We start from the raw sequence: 15,873 nt of genomic DNA on the forward strand, positions 1-15,873 counted from the left end.
TTCGATCTTCAGACCCCGCTGCAACCAAACATGTCAGGACTCTTGGGTTTCTTCATGTGTTTCTTCCAAATATTATGATGTTTGTGGCTTTGGTTCTCTGGGGTGTTACTGAAGGTGAGTGTATACACAATAAAAAAAACAACAAAAGTTTCCTCATTTGAATTTTAAATATGATTAAGGGGGGGAGACCTACACACAGACCTACAACACACTCATTATGAATAATGAATATTAATATATGAGCACGGAATGACAATTCTCAAGCACAAGGAAGAAATGTGGAAGAATATTTAAAAGGGCTAATAATATTTTCATTACATTTACGAGCACTACAGTCTCATGATAAATGACAGAAAAATAACACAAAGAATAAAGAGTTATTTTTTTTGTCCATTCTTCTTTGAATTTTCTATCTAAATCATTGTCTTTTGTGTATCAGAATAATCGTGTCATCGCGTTCAGACAACACTGTATCAGTGTCCAGTTTGCACATATATTTCATTTGAAGAAGACTTGATGAAATATGTGTGCATACACCGTGCTGGTTCATGTTTGGTGCAGGAGAATGTGTTAAATATGTCTATAAAAACTTTAAACACATACTTCAGTCTGTATATGATCTATAAACCAAGTGGCAAGTGTTGTTAAACTCATCGCGGAGCTCCGCGCTGAAACTATGGGGGTAGAATTGTTGCAATTTTCCAAATAAATAGATTATGATCCACAAATAAATGTAAAGAGGTTCATAAAAAAATAATCGTATGCACAAATGAATAGAATGAGATCCACAAATATATGTTAGGAGTTTCACAAAATTAATAAATTCACAAATAAATAAAATATTCACAAAAATGTTTTTATGTCACAAGCACAACTCTGCCTGCATTAATTTGTGAATCGCTTTCTGTACATTTGTGAATCACCTCATGCATTTGTGGATTTTGAAACATTTCTAGCATCACGACTGCAGACAAATCCACTAATAGTTTCGACTCCACCCACCAACTACTCAAGCCAATCAGATAGTGGGCACATTGCACTGACCAATCGCAGCGCACTCTCGCTACAACCAATCATGTTTTGCTTTACAATCGGGGGCGGTCTCGTCCTGCATTGGCTTAGGAACCAAGTGGAGCGTTCTTAAACAATGGTACAGTGAAAAGATAAAGACATTTAGACGTAGCTTAGTGATTGCTATCGGGATGTCAAGAGACATTCAACCAGCATAACAAATGTTTTTGAAGCAAATCACCTACTCTACCATTAAATGTATGTTCATGACGGTTCAGATCTGCTCAATACTTACAGTACAGTGTGTTCAGTGTATTGTTTCATGATCACTTTTCTCTGGATATTTGAAACGTGTAAGCCAATCTTTATCTTGAATGGTCTGAATGTGTTGCAGGTTTTCTGTATGAGACGGTCTCTTGCTGTGCTCTTTATATTCTGAGGCCTCTGATGTTGATTTATGTTGCGCCATATTTAAAGAAGATGTCAGGTTTGGATTTTTAATTTTTATATATATATATGGATAAAACTATGATTACAAATTTTCATATCAATTTTTGGTTGTTCTAATATTTGCTCAACATAAATATGCAAAAATGTTATAGTTTGGTCACACTTCAGATTAGGGTCCAGTTCTCACATTCAACTATAACTTTTGCTTTAATAAACCCCTACTGCTTATTAATAGTTATTAATTAAGAGATTAAGGGATGTGTAACACTGGGTGCATACAGGCAGGCAGATGAAGATGAATAAAGTTCCAAAACACAATTTAATCGAATAATCCAAACAGGTTAAAATTTAAACAAGAAGCAGTGTACACACACACAACTTGGAACAAGACCTGACAAAGAACAACAGAAAAGCAGGAACTTGTAGTGCAGATAACAAGGTGATTAACGATACACAGCTGACACACGTGAACTCATAATGACGGTGACCATAGAGACGGTAGAAAGGCAGGAACACAAACAAAGGCATGTGACAAATGAAAACAAAACTGAAAGTCCATGACAACTGAAACTAACGTGACAGCATGTAGAATATGGTCATGCAGAATAAGGCATTATTTTTGTGCTTAATAAAGTACTAATAAACATTCAATATACTAGTATTATGCATGTTAATAAGCAACAAGTTAATAGTGAGAACTGGACCCTAAACTAAAGCATTACTGATATATATTATTATTATTATTATTATTATTGATGTATTCTAACACCTAATGTCCTATATTCAACTGAACTCTTTTCTTTTTGAAGGTGTGGCAATTCTCTCTGAATTTGTCATCTTTATGGTAGTTTATTGTTCAGGTTAGTAAAAAAAAAAAAAAAATACTAATAAATATTCTACAATAATAGTTGCACAATATTCCTGGCTTGTATCATAAATGTTGTGCAACAATCTAAAATATTCGATAAGCACTTCAGTGTATATATTTCTTCTAAGTCTTCCTCAGAGATGATGATTTATGTTAGTATGAATGATATTACATGTCTCCAGTGCTGATTATTCAGGTTTGCTAATTGTTCCCCCCCCTATAATTCTGATTCAGTTATTTTAGGTCAGGCTTTGGAACCACCTAAATATCCATTTGCATATTCTGAAATGGCTGACACAGGCATTGCAATATTTGTGTTCGGATTTTTGACTCCATTATTTGTTGTCTACATTATTTACAGTAAGTTTCCATCTTTTTTCCATTTGTAGTGTTTTTATCAGGTTACCAATAATTGTTTTACACAATGCAAAACATATAAATGTTTACTATAGCCTATATAGCCTACAAAACACAACATAAAGAGATCATACCCACAGTCCATTATTTTGTGCATTTTATTCCAAGGCTTCAGAAGCCTACAACAACCAAAATGTAATCATTATACACAGATAATCGTCCTCATGCGCACTCACATTCAAACACTGAATTCATTTGAACAGTCAGAATTGGCACCTCAAGCAGATTACTGCCATTGAAGAAAGCATAACAGTCAAATTGGGTCACGTGTGCCTTGATAACCACTCACATTACAGACATCAATGAATTGCTTCTTAAGTTGTATGACAGTCAGTCAGTGTTCATGGCCATCATAGGCCCTTTCCCAAAGGGCACCCAATGTCCTTTTAGTCTTTCATGACATAATGCCGCTTAGACTTTCTGGTAGAATTCCACTGCAGTGTTTTGCAGAAGTGTGCATGAATGGCATATAGCGGCGGCAAATGGGATGACCGGAAAACCGAGCACCCACACAGCTATTAAAGGATTAGTTCACTTTCAAATTAAAATTTGAATAAGGGTCTTATCTAGAGAAACCATTGCTCATTTTCTTAAAAATAAATAAATATATAATTTATTTATTTATTTATTTAAGTTTTAACCATAAATGCTCATCTTGAACTAGCTCTCTTCTTCTCTATTTGAATTCCAGCAGTGTAGACACTGCTAACTGTATTACTGCCCTCCACTGGTCAAAGTTTGAACTAATTGTTATATACTTGCACTAGAATATTGTATATGACAGTTTAGTTCAAACTTTGACCTGTGGAGGGCAGTAATACACTTAGCAGTGTCTACACTGCCGGAATTCTAATAGAGAAGAAGAAGAGAGCTAGTTCAAGATGAGTATTTATGGTTAAAACGTATAAAATTTTAACTTTTTTTTTTTTTTTAGAAAATGAGCGATGGTTTCTCTAGATAAGACCCTTATTTCTCATCTGGGATCGCTGTAAACTGTAATTTTGACCTTCAACCGTTTGGGCTCCATTGAAGTCCACTATATGGAGAATAATCCTGGAATGTTTTCATCAAAAACCTTAATTTCTTTTCGACTGAAGAAAGAAAGACGTGAACATCTTGGATGACATGGGGGTGAGTAAATTATCAGGAAATTTTAATTAGAAAGTGAACTAATCCTTTAAATAAACTTGATGAAAACGTAATGTGATGCGCTACCTCTGATGTTGGCAGTTCTAAAACCAAGAAATCACATCTCCAACATTTACAAACAAACAACTTAATTCAAACTTGCTTTTGGTAAAATGTTAATATGACGTCACATGCAAGTATGCACCTCCTAATTTTGCAAAGTTAAATGCATTCCTGGGACAACAAATTTTGTTGATCCTGGAACAACATTCCTGTCTGAAAATGTAATGCTAACCATATTCCTACCCCTAAACCTATCTCTATTATCCCTAAAATCAGACGAAAAATGATAGGTGAATAACACTAATGTAGAAGCACCAAACCTTGATTGTATGCCTCAACTTTTAATACAACAATATGTACAAATACTTATGCATTTTCATTAAATCAGGCTGTATATCTATAATAGAAAGTGTACTAATGTACTTTTAATTTTCTAGTATTGACTAAAGTGAAGAGGAATCCATGCCGCAGAGAGACGTGTAAATGCTTATGGGATAAAGTAACAGATGTAGCTGTTTTCAGCTATTTTGTTCTGCCTCCTTTACAATTCATCCTAATGTTGTCCAGTTTTGGAAGAGGTTAGTGACCACTTAAATCTGTGCTTTCTTTACTGTGGAATAAAAAGGACAACATACAAAAATTAACATTAGTAACTGTGGTAGATCATTACCCTCTTTTTACAGACAAGGCTTAAGCCTAGACCCAAACTAAAATGCATGATTGAGTTTTAACTGAAAGCAATTTGCACTGGCATAATATGTCAGTGCCCTTATTTTGTCTCAATATGCACACCAGTAATGTGTTTTTTTTTTTTTTTTTTTTTTTTTTTTAATTTAAATAGCTTATAAAAGCTATTTAAATGTCCTAATTGAATGAAGGCCTAATCCTGGCTTAATCTAAGCCCTGTCTGTGAAACCAGGCCAATATTTTGGAAAACAATCAGCATACTGACAATGAATCCGTCAGTCATACAGTAACAAAAATAAGTCTGATGTTCAAGTAGCATGAATTTTTCTCATTAAAATCTTTGAAACTCTACTAGTTACTGAGCACTGAAAATAGTTTTAATGTGTTTATGATCACATTTAAATATGTTATCAATAAATCTCAAATCATACATAAATGTTCTTCTGTTTTCAGGGAGTTATTTTTTAGTACTTTTCCCAGTTTTCTTTTTCCTGTCATTTTCCTGTTTGCGTGGCCTAAACAGAGAGAAAAGCTGTAAGTATGTGATGAATTCATCTTTTTATAGTTCTGCAATCAGCGAGTAAACACAATTTGTGGATCCTTAAACCATTTAACTTTTCTGTCTAAATTCGATGCTCCTAAATAAGATGTTCTATCACAGTTGTTCACAACTACATTCCTGGATTTAAAAAGGCAAGGCAAGTTTATTATAGCATATTTCATACACAATGGTAATTCAAAGTACTTTACATGAAAAGGAAACAAATTCATAAGAACAAAAATGGAATGCATAAAAAATTAAAATTAACAATAAAAGCAGAAAATACCCCTATCTGAATGAAAGAGTCAGAGAGTTTCAGTCAGAATATTTGTCAGGTAGCTGTGTTTAAACAGTACCCTTGCAGACAAATCACCCTGGAACCACCAGAACTAACAGCACAAAGGCTTACCCCCTGTATATAACTTTCCAGTTCTCTCAGCTCTTCCATCCAGACCGCAAGATTTAAAATGCATAAAAACAGTCAGGAATAAAAAGAGGATGCATAAAAGACTGATATAAAATGCATTAAAACAGTTAAGAAAATACAGTGCAATTAGTTCATAAAAATAAAAATAGCAATAAAAGTAGAAAATAAAAATGTATATAAAGTGAATTAAAAGAGTTTAGAATAAAAAAGAAGATACATAAATAAAATACAGTGTGTAGCAAGTTAGCTCAAATGGGGAAATATTAATAATAATTCATAACTTGTTATGATTAATTATAAATATTTTAATCAGTTAATCAGATTAACTTGATGTAGCTACATTAACATTACAATAACAGTAATAATAATAAATTTTATTTGAAGGCGCCTTTCAAAACACTCAAGGACACCGTACAGTTGAATGATAGTCATAAAACAAATCAAGACACAATACAACAAAACAACAGCTATATAACATTAGATATTTAAAATTGATCAGAGCAAGCTAATTTAAATAGGTAGGTTTTAAGACGTGATTTAAAAGTAGCCAGACAATCACTTCCTTGTAAAGATTGTGGAAGAGAATTCTAGGGACGAGGAGCAGCACAGCCGAACGCCCTGGACCCCATAGTGACTAAACGAACAGAGGGTACAAGAAGAGTAACATATGAAGAAGATCGAAGTGTATGCTTCGGGGTGTAGATATGAAGCAATTCGAAAAGATATGAGGGTGCAAGATTGTGAAGAGCTTTAAAAGTGAGAAGCAGAATCTTGTACTCTACCCGATATTTAACAGGAAGCCAATGTAAATGATAGGGGACAGGAGAGATATGCTCAATGTAAGAGGTTCTAGTAATTATACGGGCAGCTGAGTTCTGGACCAACTGAAGTTTATGAAGGAGTTTGTGAGGTAACCCAAATAGAAGAAAATTATAATAATCAATGTGTGAAGTGACTAGAGCGTGTACAGAGAATGGCTGTGGAATTGGATGTGAGAAATGGACGAAGATGCCTGATGTTCCGTAGGTGAAAATATGCAGACCGAGTAATATTGTTCACATGCAAAAGACAAAGTACTATCAAAGACGACACCCAGACTCTTAACCTGAGAAGATGGATTTATAGAATTATCAATGGAAAGTGAAAAGCTATTGGATTTTGACAAATTGGATTTAGTGGCAACAAGAAGAACCTCTGTTTTATCAGTGTTCAACTTGACATCATTGTGCAAAAACCAGGATTTAATCGCTTCTAAACAATCGGAGAGAGAGGAAGACAGAAGAGTAGAATTTGGCTGGGTGTCGTCTGCAAATCAATGAATCAGTTCATCCTGTGAAGACTCAGTATTGATTATTGATTTATTAATTCTATGAAGAGGGTATTTTCTGTCATGACGACAGAAAAATAATTCTTTCTTAGCATTTACAGCGCTTAGAGCATGTAACAAGATCGATCATTTAAGTGACAGTTTATCTGCAGGCAAGGAGTCAGAATCAAACATGTATTGTGCACAAGTTTTGTTAGCTAAATCACAAACACAACTATTCTAACAGACACATACAAACACAATCACACTTACATAGGTAAAAATTAAAAGTGGTAGAATGAAAGTGGTAGAATAGTGCTAGCAACTGGAAGTGGGAACAGGGAATGAAGCTATGGAAAAGAGTCATTAAACAAGGAAAGAACCATGAGATTCTCAATATAAGCTCCTTTGTTAACACACGGGTTCACAACTTTAACTAACAAACAGCAATTTAGTATATCGTACGATACTTGCGTTATGCCTCAGCTGTTTGAAGAGCTTCTGAAAATACTGTTGCAGTAGAAAATCCTGAGAGTTCGGTCCGATGGTGCTGAAGTTGCAACTGACTTCGTTGAATGAAGTAGAATGAAGTAACGATGGTAAACTTGTGGTGTGGGTTTGTCTCTGTCATGGTCGACAAAGGCACACATGGTTTGAGTTGTGTGGAGGCCTGCGGGCCAGGCCGGTGAAGCCAGGTGGCGGCCAGCAGATGCAGAGTGTCGTCATAGGCACAAGAGAGTGAGGCAGATCTGTGCGTCTCTCTTTAAAGTCTGGGAGAAGTCACACCTCTTAGGGTTGACCTGACCAATGAGAAAAGTTGAATTTCAGAGCAGGAAATTCCTCTGTGGGGGTTTTATAGCTTCTTGTGTTTCTAGCAGAGCATTTGCCTTTGTAACTGGCTGGGTTGTTGAAGAAGAAACTATTAAAGATTCTTGTCATAATATGTTGCATAGGTATCAACATATCATATACACAAGCACTTAAATGTTCAAAATGCAAACTCATAGACACCAAACTTGGTATAGGTGAGGTCACATTAATCATTGGTTCTTATCAAAATATGCATAAAACAAAATACCATACAAAAGACACTACACAAGATAGCCATAATCATACACACAATGTCCTGAGATGCATATTCATAGAACAGTTTTTCTATAAATTGATGCAGGAAAGTCTGAGCAATAAAACATCTTATCAGGCCCTTGTTGCCCAAGTTGGTCTTTTGGGGGAAGGGTCCACAGACCTTTGTTGGGAGAGTGAGTTTGCTGAATTATTCATTAAATATAATGAAAAATTTGTGTGTTCCTGATTGGTCCAGATGCTACAAGTACAAAGGTGCAAGAATTGAGCCTTGTCGGACTCTGCATATCATGGATGTCCATTTAGACTTATATTGTTGCCTATACTCAAATAATAACCTCTCCCTTCTAAGTATGACCTGAACCACCTTAAATAAGCACCACCATCCAGAGGAGCATGTAATATTGGAATTTCACTAGCTCTAATCCAATCTGCATAAATATGCCACACAAAAAACTTCATTATCATAAAAATAAAGAAAAGTAAAGATTTGTATTAGAACAGTAATTTTGCAAAAATGTCGGTAGAGGTGTTTTTCCCATGAGCCTGGCTTGGTTCTCAGTTCTGTCTTTCTGAATCAGAATTTTCCACTCTTCATGATTTGTAATTCATTTGTGTGACATTTTCTCTGTTTGATTTCAGTGTTATGCCTTATATTAAGAGTTTTTGCCTTAATGTTCAGAAATCTTAGTATACTTGGTTTTGATCAGTTTATTGAATGAAAACATTAAGCTCTTTTTCAGGTTCAAATTTACTCGCTAATATCTCATGGATAATCTACATGTTTATAATAACTGGATTAGTGGTCTTCATCTACATTTCAACTCTGATCATGCAACAAGGTACAGTAATACTTTTATTCTATACTATAATTGATATTATATCACTTGGACAAAGGTTTACACCTGTTTTACTTGTAAATTAACTTTTCAATATCAAGTTTCACTCTTCAATGAATATCAAAGATATAATAAAAACATCTGTGTGCAGATTGGAAAGGTTGGCTGTGTATGACTATATTTCAGAAAATTCTGTGGATGAGCACAATCTACATTGATGTGAATAAAGATCTAGGTACAGTGTTGATCATTAACTTCAGTCATCTTTGTTTTTATTTTTTATTTTTTAATTACAGATTTAGTATTTTAAGTGCTCTAAAATCTTTCCGGCATGACTGTTATGGCCAGGTTCAAAGGTACATATGAGTCAACATATGTCAACATATGAGTCAAAATTTAAAAATAAAAACACCCCAATGTGGCAATGAAATATGATGAGTGCAGTTCAGAAGCATAAAAATATCAACCTACTAGTCTAACAGTATAGTATTTACAATACAAAGGGTTGAAAGCTAAGGGGAGAAAATTGAATGTTAAATGTTTGATTAATCTTATATCCTATATCGGTAAAGAGTAAACAAGTGTTTTATATTGATCATTCACTCTTCTAAAATTAACGACGAAAGACAAAATGTGTTTTTGCTGTTCAGTTACGTGTTTAGTCTATAGGTTTGTCCATTTGAATGTGTATGTGTTTACATTGTTTACATCACCAAATTACACACCTGGCACGCACAACACAGAATTACTAGTTGTTTCTGCAGATCCAAGAAAGTGAGAAATATATTCAATATATGTCAAATGTTTTATGCGTCTGAAGTGAACAAATAGTTGTATTGTTGTATTTTTTAATGTAATAATCAATGTATATTACAGATCTGACCCTCACCTTAAAAAAAGTATTCTATGTGCTTGGATCAGTTGTTGTCGTATTAGTGAACTCTGTTACACTGATGACTGAACTGATACTGAAAATAGGTGAGTTAACACATAGTGTTATGCTGTTATAACTTAAATTATTTAAAAGGTAAAATTTAACTCTAAATATTATTAATTATTATAGTGTAATATTTGTGTTTTTATCCTCAGATAATGGTGAGCGTGCAGTGGGAGATCTGAGAGTAGTCGTCTTCTCCTCTGAAAGTATCTTCACCTTTTTTCTGCTGATTTCGATCATGTTTGGACCATGTAAGTACAACTGATTTATTACAAATTCAAACCCACTTAATGACCCTTGCATTTAAATTTTGTTTGCAATACATAATTTTAAACTCAATTTTTAATGTATTGCCATGAAATAAATATGGCATATTATCCGACCACTGATTAATTATCTTTGTTCATCAAGCAGTTGAAGTGAAGTGATGCTCGAGTGTAAGGATTCATTTATCTCTCACATGGACTGTGATGTGTTTTTGATAAATTGTGTTTGATTGACAGTGTTTATAATAACTAAGAGACTCAAACTCACTCAAGCATTAGTTTTGATACACTGAGAGCTGCTCAGTTTACATGAATGAAGATACAGCAGATCAGAAAGAACTAAAATGTCACATGTTCATATAACATATTTCTATCAAACTGGTATGTTTTGATTTTAAAGCCATTATTTCCATTTATTGCTTGACAGCTTTTTACAATTATCAGTGAAATTGTTTAATTTAATCAACACTAACATTATCTTTAGCTGCACTAATCACAAACGACTACTTCAATAAATTCATTCACAAAGATCTGATAATCAGCATAACATGATGATAAATTAAATAGGTAATTACTGATATGCATATATAGTCCTTTAATTATCTGAATGTTCAATCCAGGAATCGGCCATTACACCAACTGATGCTTTAGTGCATATGTGCTTAAACTGAGACTTGACTAAAATATCTTTTTCTCTCACTGCTTTTAACACAGGGTTTTCTAACATGAAGTGTTTGCAGTGTTGTCAGGTTTGTGTTATCATTAATTTGAGATTTACAATCGACCATTTAGATACATTTAAATACGAACTAATGGCATTCCAGTCACTGGATCAGAATAGAACCAAGATTTTAAATTGAATATCTTATGAAATATATTATGTAAGATATACAGTATTATTGGCCTACAATAAAATGCTATGTACTTTATGTTAAACAACAGTCCTTATTGTTTGTATTGAAAATCCCTCTTTTATCTTGAACACAGAATGCTAATAAAACTCTAGCCAATGAATCAATGCAGAAAACAGAAGAATCACTTAATATGAATCCTCTTCTAAAGAATCAAGATCAGGATGCCGTTAAGAGTGACGTTGCAGAGGAAACTCAGCCAGATTCAGTGGAATCACAAACTTAAATCAACAATGAGAGAAAAAGACCCGGCCAGACTTGTACTAACACCTACAGAAATACTCATTTATATTTTCTGGATCCATGTACTGTGGCAGTGCCGTGCAGAGGGGGCGGGAGAGGGGGGTTTGAGCCCCTGCCCTTTAAATTGCCCCTTTCAGCCATATCGTGGTGCCACCCCCCAAATGCCATCCCTGCCGAGGGGGACACTCCCCACCCCCTGGAACGTGATTTCACCCCCAGCCCCGTGGAGGTCTGTGCACGCCATTGTGCTGTGGTCTGATGAAGTGAAAACTAAAGTCTTTCTACAATTTTCAAAGGCATATTTGAAGAAAATGGACAAACATTTAAAGAAAAGAACACCTCGCCAACTGCTACACATGAGGTGGATTTGTCATGCTTTGGGTTTGTGACTGTCAGTCTTTCTGTCTGTCTGTCATTCAACTTTATGAAGATTTACGGTGAACTTTAAGTTCTGTACCAAACAGTACCTCACTGTAACAAACAATTTGTAAACTTAAAGAGGTGGTTAATTATGATTTCACTTTTTTAACTTTAGTTAGTGTGTAATGTTGCTGTTTGAACAAAAACATCAGCAAAGTTACGACGCTCAAAGTTCAATGCAACCGGAGATATTTTCTTTCAAAGAAATCACTTTTTAAGGACTACAACAAATGGCTAGTAGGGACTACAATGAGCTTCTTCCCGGGTTAGTTACATCACTAACCCTTAAATTTACATAAACCCTGCCCCCGAGAACACGCAACAAAGGGGGTGAGGCCATGTTATTGCAATACAGTACATAACAAATGCAATAGCATGTCATAAAAGCCAGATGACAACATAAGAACCGTAATTAAACTAAACTATTCCTGTTTTACCTTCATGCAGCATATATTCTCTGGTTCTGTAGGATCTTACAACAGTTCCCACACGAGCGATTTATAGATTATCATGACAGAATATGATAATCAATGACTTTAAGATAGTTAACTCCACATCAGCTACATAAATTCATCAACTAACCATTCAGAAACCTGTTGTATTCTACATATTGTTGCTCCTTCTTGAGTCTCTCCATCATTGTCTGACTCTGGTTTGAACATACAGGTGCTGGTCATATAATATCATCAAAAAGTTGATTTATTTCACTAATTCCATTCAAAAAGTGAAACTTGTATATTATATTCATTCATTACACACAGACTGATATATTTCAAATGTTTATTTCCTTTAATTTTGATGATTATAATTGACAACTAAGGAAAATCCCAAATTCAGTATCTCAGAAAATTAGAATATTACCAATACAAAGAAAGGATTTTTTAGAAATCTTGGCCAACTGAAAAGTATGAACATGAAAAGTATGAGCATGTACAGCACTCAATACTTAGTTGGGGCTCCTTTTGCCTGAATTACTGCAGCAATGCGGTGTGGCATGGAATCGATCAGTCTGTGGCACTGCTCAGGTGTTATAAGAGCCCATATATATATATATATATATATATATATATATATATATATATATATATATATATATATATATAATATATAAATATATATATATATATAATATATATATATACATGGGACATTCTACCAGAAACGTACATTTTCACTTACAAAAAATCTTGGGGAAAAAAATATCTTATTCTTAAATCTGAACAATGAGTCATATAGAGGACATGTTAAACTATGAGAAACACATATCGTGCCATCTCAGCATGTTTTTATGATTGAATAAAATACATTTTTATATGCATTTCACCCCTAAAATGTCAGGCCCCGTCACAGACAAATTTGTATATGTTAAAATGGTTTCCTAATACATTTCTTTGATACAAATAGCATTTTCTTATTGGTCACATGTCCCTGATTGTATCTAACATGGTTTTGTAATTCCTATAAGAAATATAAGCAATGTTTTGGTCAACTGTAGTACACAAAATCACAGAATACCCACCAGGTACTTATATATTTTTAAAAGAACTACCTTTACATAGGAGATTTTTACAAAAACATAGTAGTGGATGCCCCCACCATCATCTACAAAGTAAAAGAGATTAATTCATCAATATTTCCTCAAATACTACATTTTTATATCATAATTTCCTGTGTGACAGGAATGACCGTGGCATGACAGGGCTGATATAATGGATTTCGTTGACAACTGACCAAACATCATTTTAATTAAACTAATTTCATTTTATTTCAATATAAAAACATTTCATTTAACAATTCATTTAAAAGTTCATTAAAATTTAATTTATCAATCACATGGCCAGATACAATAACAATAAACGACTAGAATGGCACAATGGCACAAACAGGAGTGAAAACACAATTGTAATGGTACTACTAAGGCCTCTTGTAGCTCTTTACTTTGTCCTGGAGCTTCTCTTTCTTAGAACGCTTTCGCCCCTCCCTTTTTTTACCTGCAATATTCACCACACACACTGTCCCACAACCATTTAACAGTGATTTAAAGGTTATACTCTATTCAGTTACTGTGTAGTTCTATGGAAATATAACTTCATAATATAAAGTACATTTTACTATGATACAGCAAATGTAATCAATACTCCTTTTGTGTGCATCATCAAGTCTTTTATTTTAAAAAAAACAAACCAAAAAAAAAAACAGTATAGTTACCTTGCGATACTACACGAGTACTACGTCGTTCGTCTTATTAATTATTATTAATTATTAATAAGACAAGACGCATATGGGGAAACTCCTTTTTCTTCGATTCTGAAGCCTTTATACAATCACGCAGTGTTAACTGCACGGCCATTGGTTCGTGAAGTTAAAGTAAACGAACCAATGACGCGGAGTCAGGGGCGGGGTATCGGGCTATATAAGCCCATCTAAGGCCATCTCACCTTGGCAAATCGATTCATTCTCCTTCAGCGACGTAGATATCATCTCTTCGTTTGATCTACAAGATTTGAAGCCACCTTCACCTGCAAGCAGCTGGAATTCGCCGCTGATCAGCTCGCCGCTCTGCAGCAGTTTGGTTAGCTCGCTGGTCTCTATTCTGCTCACCGCTCTCTAGCAGCCGCCACCTACGGGCAGCCTGCAGCTCTCTCACCGCTCTCTCGTGCAGCGTTGATCAACCCGCCGCTTCACAGCAGCCAGATCAGCTTGCCACTCTCAAGCAGCCCTGTAAATAAAAAAGCTTTCTAAAGAGCAAATTTCTGTGACGTTTTTGCAAATGTCGCGCCACAGCTGTGGCATGTGCAGAGCCTCTCTGCACGCTGATGACAGGCACAGTGAGTGCATGCAATGTCTGGGGATGTCCCACGCAGAAGCTGCGCTCGCTGTGTTTTCACTACTGTGCTCAGTTGAATATGACATGACCTTCTTCCCTGACTCAGGCGAGACTCATGATATATATTCTCCCTAAAAGAACGCTTTTTCGACGTTTGTTGCAAAATGCTGAATCTCTGAGCGTGTCGCTTGCCGGCCACACCCCCACAAGCTGCGTTCATTGAAAAAGGAGTGAGCTCAATGCTGACAACGCTCAGCTGAATATGGTATGATGCTCTCCCCTGACTCAGATGAGACTCTTGGAATATATATTCACTCTAAAAGAGCGTATTTCTCCAGCATTTGTTGTGAAATGCCCAATCTCTGAGCGTGTCATTTGCCGGCCACACCCCCGCGAGCCGCATTCGTTGAGGGCGTGTTGCTCTCACGATGAGAGCGCTATAACGAGCTCAATACTGACAGCACTCAGCTGTATATGACATGAAGCCCTCCCCTGACTCAGGTGAGACTCTTGGAATATATTAACTCTGAAAGAGCATATTTCTCTGGTGTTTGTTATTAAATGCCGAACTTCGGAGCGCTTCGCTTGCCGGCCCCGCCCCCGCAAGCCGCGTTCATTGAGGGAGTGTGTTCTTACTACAAGAGTGCTAGAACAATTTAAATGCTGACAGTGCTCAGCTGAATATGACATGACGCTCTCCCCTGACTCAGGTGAGACTCATGGTATATATTCACTCTGAAAGAGCATTTCTTCAGCGTTTGTTGTAAAATACCCAATCTCTGAGCGTGTCGTTTGCCGGCCACGCCACCGCGAGCCGCGTTCATTGAGGGTGCGTGCTCTCACTACAAGAGCAGGAAAACGAGCTCAATGCTGACAGTGCTCAGCTGAATATGACATGATGCTCTCCCCTTTCCCATTTCTCTGGTGTTTGTTATCAAATGCTGAATCACTGTGCGCTTTGCTTGCTGGCCCCGCCCCGCAAGCCGCATTCACTGACCCAAACAGCCTTGTATGTGTTCCCAGTCGCCCCGTTCAATTCCGGGTGCTGGGAAAATGTGTTTATTGCACGCAAAGGGCCCGTTCTAGCGCCCATGTGTATAACCACTGTGGTAGTGGACAAGATAAAACACAAACATACTCAAAAAAGAGTAGCAAAATTCCTCTTCCACCTCATGTGTGCACCACAGTCCCTCACGACGACTTGGTGCCACAACCTATCCAGCCCCATGCCACATGGGCCGAGGCCTGGGAGGCCATCCCCGGAGCATCAACTTGGGTGCTGAACATTATAAAATGAGGTTATGTACTCCAATTCGCTCAACGGGCCCCGTTATTCAACAGCGTGGCCCAGACCTCTGTGGAAAGCAAGGAAAGCACGTCCTGCGTTCCGAGGTGAACACCATGCTGGCAAAAGGAGCCATAGAAGTGGTTCCCCCAGCACTGTATGAG

At 36.1% G+C, this 15,873-nt stretch overlaps 2 long non-coding RNA genes across 2 annotated transcripts; both read left to right on the plus strand.

Moving 5' to 3' along the window:
- Nucleotides 1-15: 15 nt before the first annotated feature.
- Nucleotides 16-8,810, plus strand: LOC127509486 (uncharacterized). Its single transcript, XR_007929246.1, has 7 exons — nt 16-114; nt 1,406-1,498; nt 2,271-2,321; nt 2,564-2,689; nt 4,375-4,515; nt 5,078-5,158; nt 8,725-8,810. It is a non-coding gene; the product is annotated as an uncharacterized LOC127509486 (long non-coding RNA).
- Nucleotides 8,811-8,971: 161 nt separating this feature from the next.
- LOC127509487 (uncharacterized) lies at nt 8,972-12,374 on the plus strand. The gene is made up of 5 exons (XR_007929247.1): nt 8,972-9,055; nt 9,697-9,798; nt 9,910-10,008; nt 10,738-10,772; nt 11,011-12,374. It is a non-coding gene; the product is annotated as an uncharacterized LOC127509487 (long non-coding RNA).
- The last annotated feature ends 3,499 nt before the right edge of the window (nt 12,375-15,873 follow it).

The sequence above is a fragment of the Ctenopharyngodon idella genome, chromosome 3 (genome assembly GCF_019924925.1).
Source record: "Ctenopharyngodon idella isolate HZGC_01 chromosome 3, HZGC01, whole genome shotgun sequence".
NCBI classification, from domain to species: Eukaryota; Metazoa; Chordata; class Actinopteri; order Cypriniformes; family Xenocyprididae; genus Ctenopharyngodon; species Ctenopharyngodon idella.